Below are 6,952 nucleotides of genomic sequence, written 5' to 3'. Positions count from 1 at the left end.
TATAAGTAGCTTAATCAAATCCACAAATCATACTAATTTCAATCTTAATCTGGGATTGTATACAATAGATAATTATATTTGTAAAGAAATAGCAAATATATTCTAAATGTAAGAATTATTGGATATCTGATCTTCGACTTGTACACTTGGAGAGTTTCCCACATTCCTATATTTGGTCACTACATCCCCCCTCCCCCACAGCTGACACATGATACCTTGTGTCCACGGCCCTCTTTTCAGACTATTATATTTATAATATTTATGGATTTCTGCACAGAGGATGTAATACATGAAAGCGCTCTGCTCCGGTCGTTTCTTTTAATAGTTACCTTGCACACACACAATAAAAGTACAGACGCCCAACGTGGGGCTCGAACCCACGACCCTGAGATTAAGAGTCTCATGCTCTACCGACTGAGCTAGCCGGGCTAGTTGTCAGAGGCGGCGTGACCGTGTTAGTTATAGTAATTGTCACACACAAACACACACATATATATATGTGTGTGTGTGCGTATATATTCCTACCGGATGAGAGATCAAGAGCTCACATATGACCCTATTTGGTAATGCTGTGACTTCAACACACCTTCCCCACCAGTGTGTGCGTGAGCAAGAGTGTGCATGTGATTGTTTTTTGCATGTGTGTGTGTGTTTACCTACTTGTGTGCATGCGTGTGACTGTGGAGGGGGGAGATTCTCCCATTTGAATAGAATCACCTGACGGCACCTGACAGAAAGCTGATGAAGGTCGTTGTCGTCGTCGTCTCCGGTTTGGGATCCAGATGGCCTTTCGCCCCCTAGAGAGGCGGAGGTCGGGAGTCGGGGTGTGGGTGTGGGGTGGGGGGAGTTTTCCCTCGTCCAATAAAATCGCCTGGCGGCAACTAGAAGGGATCGTCCAAAACATGGCGCTCGGGACAGAGACGGCTCATTGGCTCAAAACAGAGATATTTCCTGGTACGTCCGCTGTGGAGGGATTGCTTCCGCCGGATGAATGAAATCGCCTGACGGCAGCTAGAATGAACGACGAGGGACGTCAGACGTTAGGTTGAGAGCGCCTCCTGGTGGTGGCAGCCAGAAAGTGTGCGTTTGAATGGGTGTGGGTGAGATTCACCACGGTCTTGGAGCAGGTGTTGGACTCGTGATCGACAGCTTTTACCCTCCCGGATGATAAATCAGAGCTCATACATGGCCCGGATTGGTTCTTGGTCAAAACCCACAGCCGAGCGTGATCCAATTTTTTCAACACCGCCCCCATTTCCTCTAAATTTTCATTGGACAAGAGCTCCTTAATCGTTCCCTTTTCTGATTCATTTATTCCTTCGACCAAGTTTCTTACCAAAGACAAATTAAATTTAATTAATTATTACCCTAACACCATTAATAAAAAGGTGGTAAATGTCCACCAAAGGTTGAAAGAAGAGCATAGTCAAGGGGTATATTCGATTCTATGTAAAGGTTGTGACTTAGTTTACATCGGACAGACTGGAAGGGATTTGAACACTAGGATGATCGAACATAAACGTTCCATTAAATATGGACAAGAAAGCTCAGCTGTGTTCCAACATGTTAAGCAATTTAAACATTGTTTAGACTGGGACAAAGCTGAGCTTATTTATAAATCCAGATGTGAGTTCAGGAGAAAAATGGTAGAATCTACTATAATTGAATACCAGCCCAATATGAATATTTCAAAGGGGCAATGGTCCCCGGATATAATTTCAGGACTTTTTATCACCAGCCTATTAAAAAGACATTTGCCTCCTGACCTCACATACGGAGTGAGCCGAGGGTAGAGACCTCCCAATGTTCCCCTTTCTCTTGTCAAGGGTGCTACTTAAGTAGACCTCACTACTCTTATTTGTATCTACTGAAGAGGATTGCAGTTTGCAATCGAAATATATAGATTCCCCGTCTCCAGTCTTTTTTTAACTCCAACAATTGTTTTCACGTGATTGACAAATGTGTGATTACATTTTTCACCTGTAATACACACACACACACATATATATATATATATATATATATATACATACAGTAAAAAGAGTGCATACATTTGAATACATAAGTACTATTCACTGTATATAAGCATACAGGAGTGGCAGTGAGTTAGTCAAGCTTTATTGGAGAGAGCCTGGAGGAAGTTAAGAGCATATAGGGTCACAATGTTATCGTGGAATGGAGGAGTGGGAACGAGGTAAATTATAAAGTAAGAGGGGCAAGTAAGTGTTTTGGGGGCGGAAAGCAACACGAGGCATACGAGATCTAGGGATGAAACTGCATGAGGTAGAGACGTGGAATTTAAGGGAGGCAGAGAGGAGTTAAAATGCGTTTGAGATGAAGTGTCGGAGAAGTACGGTGGGGTTACGGGGATGGAGTGAGAAATGAGGTGGTGTGTGTGTGTGTGTGCGTGCGTGCGCGTAATTATGTAATTGCATATGTTTATCAAATTGTATTATAGAAGAAAGGTGCAACATTCTTAAGGTCCAGCCTCGTACTCTCCAATTGTCGTACCTGTGTGTGTGTGTGAACGCACGTGCTTTTAATGTGTGTACAGTATGCATGTAACACGTGTTAAAGCGTTCCACTCCCAGAATGCCCGACCCTGTACCTCATAAGGTACCAGTGTCCCAGGACAGGCTGTAGCACCCGCCAGCGAGGGACGGGGGTAGTTGAAGGAGGGAGAGGGAAAGGATGGAGGGACGTCTGGAGGGGATGGGGGAGAGGGAGGGGAAGGTAGAGGGGGCCCCAGCACCGAGCCGATCCCCCAAGCTTTCTCTCGCCTTTCCCTGCCCCACCCGGTGCTTTCTCCGCGCGGCGGGGACAACGGCCGCGCCGCTCGCTCACTCTCACTTTCGTCCCGGCGCGACTTTCGCCGGCCCAACGGCTCGCTCAAGGTAAGAAAGGAGACTTTCGCCCGAGAGGCCGCCGGTACCCGACGTCGGCTAAGGGGGGAGGGGAGGTCGTTGCGGTTAACGGCACTGCTGGACGTCGGTTGTATCTTCAATCGCATCGGGCGTGCGCAGTTGCAGGTGCTGCATATCCTCCACATCCTCCTGGTTGTCCTCCTCCTCCTCCTCCTCTTCTTCCTGTTCCTGCTCATCCTCCTGTTACTCCCCTCATACTCTTGCTCCTCCTATCCTCCTCCTCCCTATCATTACCCTCCTCCTCCTCCTCCTCCACCTCCCTCTCCAGCTGCCCTTCCTGATTCTGTTCCTCCTCTTGTTTATCCTTCTCAACCTGTCTGCCCTTCTGATCGTCCTCGCCCTTGTGTGCGTCGTCGTCTTCGCGTTTGCCCTCTTCCTCCGACTTGTCCTTCTCGCGTCCTCCCTCCTCCTGTTTGTCATTCATCCCCATGCCAGCCCTCCTCATCCTCATCCTCCTCCTCCTCCTCCTCTTTCTCTCTCTCCTCGTTCGCCTCTGGGTCGTCCTTAGCCTCATCTTTGTCATCCTATTCGTGTTCTTCCTCATCCTGCTCGTCCTCGCCTTTTGTCCTCTTGCCTGTCCTCGTCTTTCCCTTCTTCTTCGTCCTCGCCTTTGTCCTCTTGCCTGTCCTCGTCTTTCCCCTCTTCCTCGTCCTCGCCTTTGTCCTCTTGCCTGTCCTCGTCTTTCCCCCTCTTCCTCGTCCTCGCCTTTGTCCTCTTGCCTGTCCTCGTCTTTCCCTTCTTCCTCGTCCTCGCCTTTGTCCTCTTGCCTGTCCTCGTCTTTCCCCTCTTCCTCGTTCTGTTACTCCTGTTCCTCCTCTTGCCTGATTCCTCTCTTATTTTTCCTCCTCCTCCTCTTTTTTCATCCTCGTCCCCCTCCACATATTCGTCCTCGACCTCCTCCTCGTTTCCGTCCTCTTATTCCTCCGTGCATTCTTGGTCGTCCTCCAACTGTTAGTCTTCCATTCCTTCCCTTGCTAATCCTCATATTGCTCGTCCTTCTACTCGACGCCGTATCCGTCCTCTTCTTGCTTGTCCTACTCCTGCAGGTCGTCCTCTTCCTCCTCCTCCTAACCCTTCTCTTTTTGTTTCTCCTCCTCTTCGTCATCATCTTCTGCCTCCTAATTTCACTTCATATTCCTGTCCTCATTCCCCCTTGTCACCGCCCTCCACGTTTTTCTTCAGTCAGTGCACTCAAGATTTGGGGACCCCCCCCCCCCATTCTTTTAGGGTGGGTGGGAACAGTGTTGCCACTCACAAAATGTAAAAATGCCAAGATGACCCTACGAAAAAAATCCAAGAAAATCCAAGGATTATTTTTTATACTGATACTTGCGAAAAACAAGGCGACATGGCTCTTGAAATGGATTGTGGCTTATTTAAAATAGGAAATTTAGCTAGAAGAGGAAGTTCTACTCACCAAATACTTTACAGACAATGGTATTATTGCAGGAAGAAGAATACTGGCATAGGGTCCTCCTCTAATTCCTCATCATCAACATCATGGGCTTCACTATGATATAAAGTTGCTGTATTACTCTTCTTCCTGGACTCTTCCCTCTCTTTATATCTCATGTGACAGTGACCCAACTTTACATCTTTGATTAATGAAATAGATGGTTCCCACTTTTGGCAAGTCACTTCTTGTCTTGTGATGGCTTGCTTGACCTATAGACGGTTTGCAACTGTATTTGTGTGTAGTCTGTTGCTTTGCTTAGTTTTAACTTGGTTTATTTGGGAATAATTCATTTCAATACATGCAGACGAGTGTGACAGAGCTAATAAGTTGCACATAAATGTTGCAAGAAGATTAAACTTTTCTTTATTATTCCCATCTTTCACTGAAAGTAAATCATTCCAGAAAACAGTTGCAGATTGACTTATGCCTTTAAGTGTGTCTCTTGCATATAGAAGATCTCGCCATTGCTCTTGCAGCAAATCTAGCTCATCCTCCTTTATCAATGTTGGAAAATGTACTGCAAGTTTTCAAAGAAATTTCAAGTCCCTCTTTGTAGAAAGAGCTTCAGCTGGTTCCACTACCTTTAACATAGCAATGAGGCTATTTTCTTCAAAAGGAAATCTCTTTTTTATCTGCATGCACAATTCTATTAGAAACTGCTTGCAGTCATATCGAAAAAGCTCTTCCTTTTCCTGAAGAGGTTCACTTTCCATGCTTCATGGAAACTTTGTGTGCCATCAGAGACGACTTATTGCAATGCTTGAGTTTGCTGCTACATACAGTACACAAGACAGTATATTTGTCAGTAGGATCTGGTTGTACCCAATCTTTCAGTTCATCATCCTCCATCCATTCCTTTCTAAATGCCTGCTGATACCACGTCACTTTCGCTTTTCTCTTTGGTGGGGTAACATCACCACTATACCCTGGTTCTTCAGAGTCACTCATAATGATTTCTAATTAAATCATGTAGGGTTGAATAACTATCAACAGGTCTCACATACCACACACGCACGACTTATGAGCTAGAGAGGACTGGCGGACTAGGAGAGAAACGTCTCAAACGTATTGAACGTGTTATGGACGCGTCAACTCATAGAAGACAACTTAGTTGGCAAGTCGTGGTTTCCAGCCTTAACTTTTCAACAATCTCATGAATTAAAATTTAAAACTTAATTTGTCCTCTGTTGTTAACATAGTGTACCTCATACTTTATTAAGTGGCAAAGAGAATATTCTATTATTAAACTAATATTTTAAGCAATTGTCTACAATTTGGCGAAAAAATCCAAGATTTGTTCATTTTTTATAGTTTATTTCCAAGATTCCAAGTTGATGGCAAAAATGCCAAGATATTGGGAAAAAAGCCAAGGAGTGGCCACACTGGGTGGGAAGATAGTAATGTAGGCATTCCGAAATGGGCACAAACAAAAGTATTAAAAAATTTACAAATTCTGCCAGACGCTTAAGCTTCATATACAATAACCTAACTAGTAACTGTAAACCTAAACTAGTAAATGCGCAGAAAGACCAGTGAATACAAACCACTTGCAACATACAAAGGAATACGAGGGGGATGTAAACAGCAGCAGACCTATTGCTCCTGACGGGGCTGCTTGCGAACTGAAAAGGGATTGTAAACAGTACAAACGGTTAAGAACCACTGACTCGTTTGAAGTCTATGGGCTCACAATACCGAGAAATTTATTAGATTGGGGTTGGACTCCATATAGATAGGTAGACTTTATTTGGCAATGAATCAATGTACATGAAGTGCAAATAATGACAAGAACACATAGTTCGGAATAATAAATGCAAATTGCCGAGGATAACACAAAAAGCATGTACAAAGGCGGAGCATGCCGACAGGAGACCTTTTGATCCATATCTAGGTCGGATGCAAAAAAAAAAAAAAAAAAAAAAAAAAAAAAATCATAATAATAAATTAAAACTATAATAATGTAAAAATAACAAATAAAATACATAAATAAATGCATAGGTATAGTTGAATAAACAAACAGGTAAATAGTAAATGATTATAAATTGACATATAACTAATAATAAATGAAAATCAGACAGACAAATTATAACAAAACAAAAACAAATAATATAACAAATTATAATCATTACAGCATCTTACTTAGGTATTTATCTAAATGATTCTTAAAGCTTCGAACTGAACTACATTGCACTACCTGTGCAGGAAGTTTATTCCATTCATTAACTACACGGTTGGCAAAGTTGTTTCTACCTACTTCCAAATTGAATCTATTTCCGGACAGTTTGAGACCATTGTTTCTTGTCTGATTCTCATTCAATGTGAAAATTTGGTCACTTTTGATGTTGTCAATTCCCTTTAAAATCTTAAAGACCTGTATCAAGTCACTAAGTGTACGCTTATTTCCATTGTGTACGCTTATTTCCATTGTGGTCCTCACCCTTACAACATGAATATGTAGTTTGTTCCAAACATATACAATGCGATTAAATGGAAAACATACTCATTGGTGTTTGACCTCTTATAAGACTATTTTCTAACCATTATTTCTTGTGACATCACCACTGCCTACCAT

The 6,952-nt window shown here is 43.2% G+C and overlaps 1 non-coding gene across 1 annotated transcript; it reads right to left on the bottom strand.

Annotated features, from left to right (window-relative positions):
* Nucleotides 1-356: 356 nt before the first annotated feature.
* TRNAK-CUU (transfer RNA lysine (anticodon CUU)) lies at nucleotides 357-429 on the bottom strand. Its single transcript has one exon. It is a non-coding gene; the product is annotated as a tRNA-Lys (tRNA).
* Nucleotides 430-6,952: the final 6,523 nt, after the last annotated feature.

This window comes from Oratosquilla oratoria, chromosome 29 (assembly GCF_046742065.1).
Source record: "Oratosquilla oratoria isolate Oo_2021 chromosome 29, ASM4674206v1, whole genome shotgun sequence".
Taxonomy (NCBI): domain Eukaryota; kingdom Metazoa; phylum Arthropoda; class Malacostraca; order Stomatopoda; family Squillidae; genus Oratosquilla; species Oratosquilla oratoria.
Note: the sequence above shows the minus strand (reverse complement) of the source record. Positions and strands in the feature narration are given on the sequence as shown.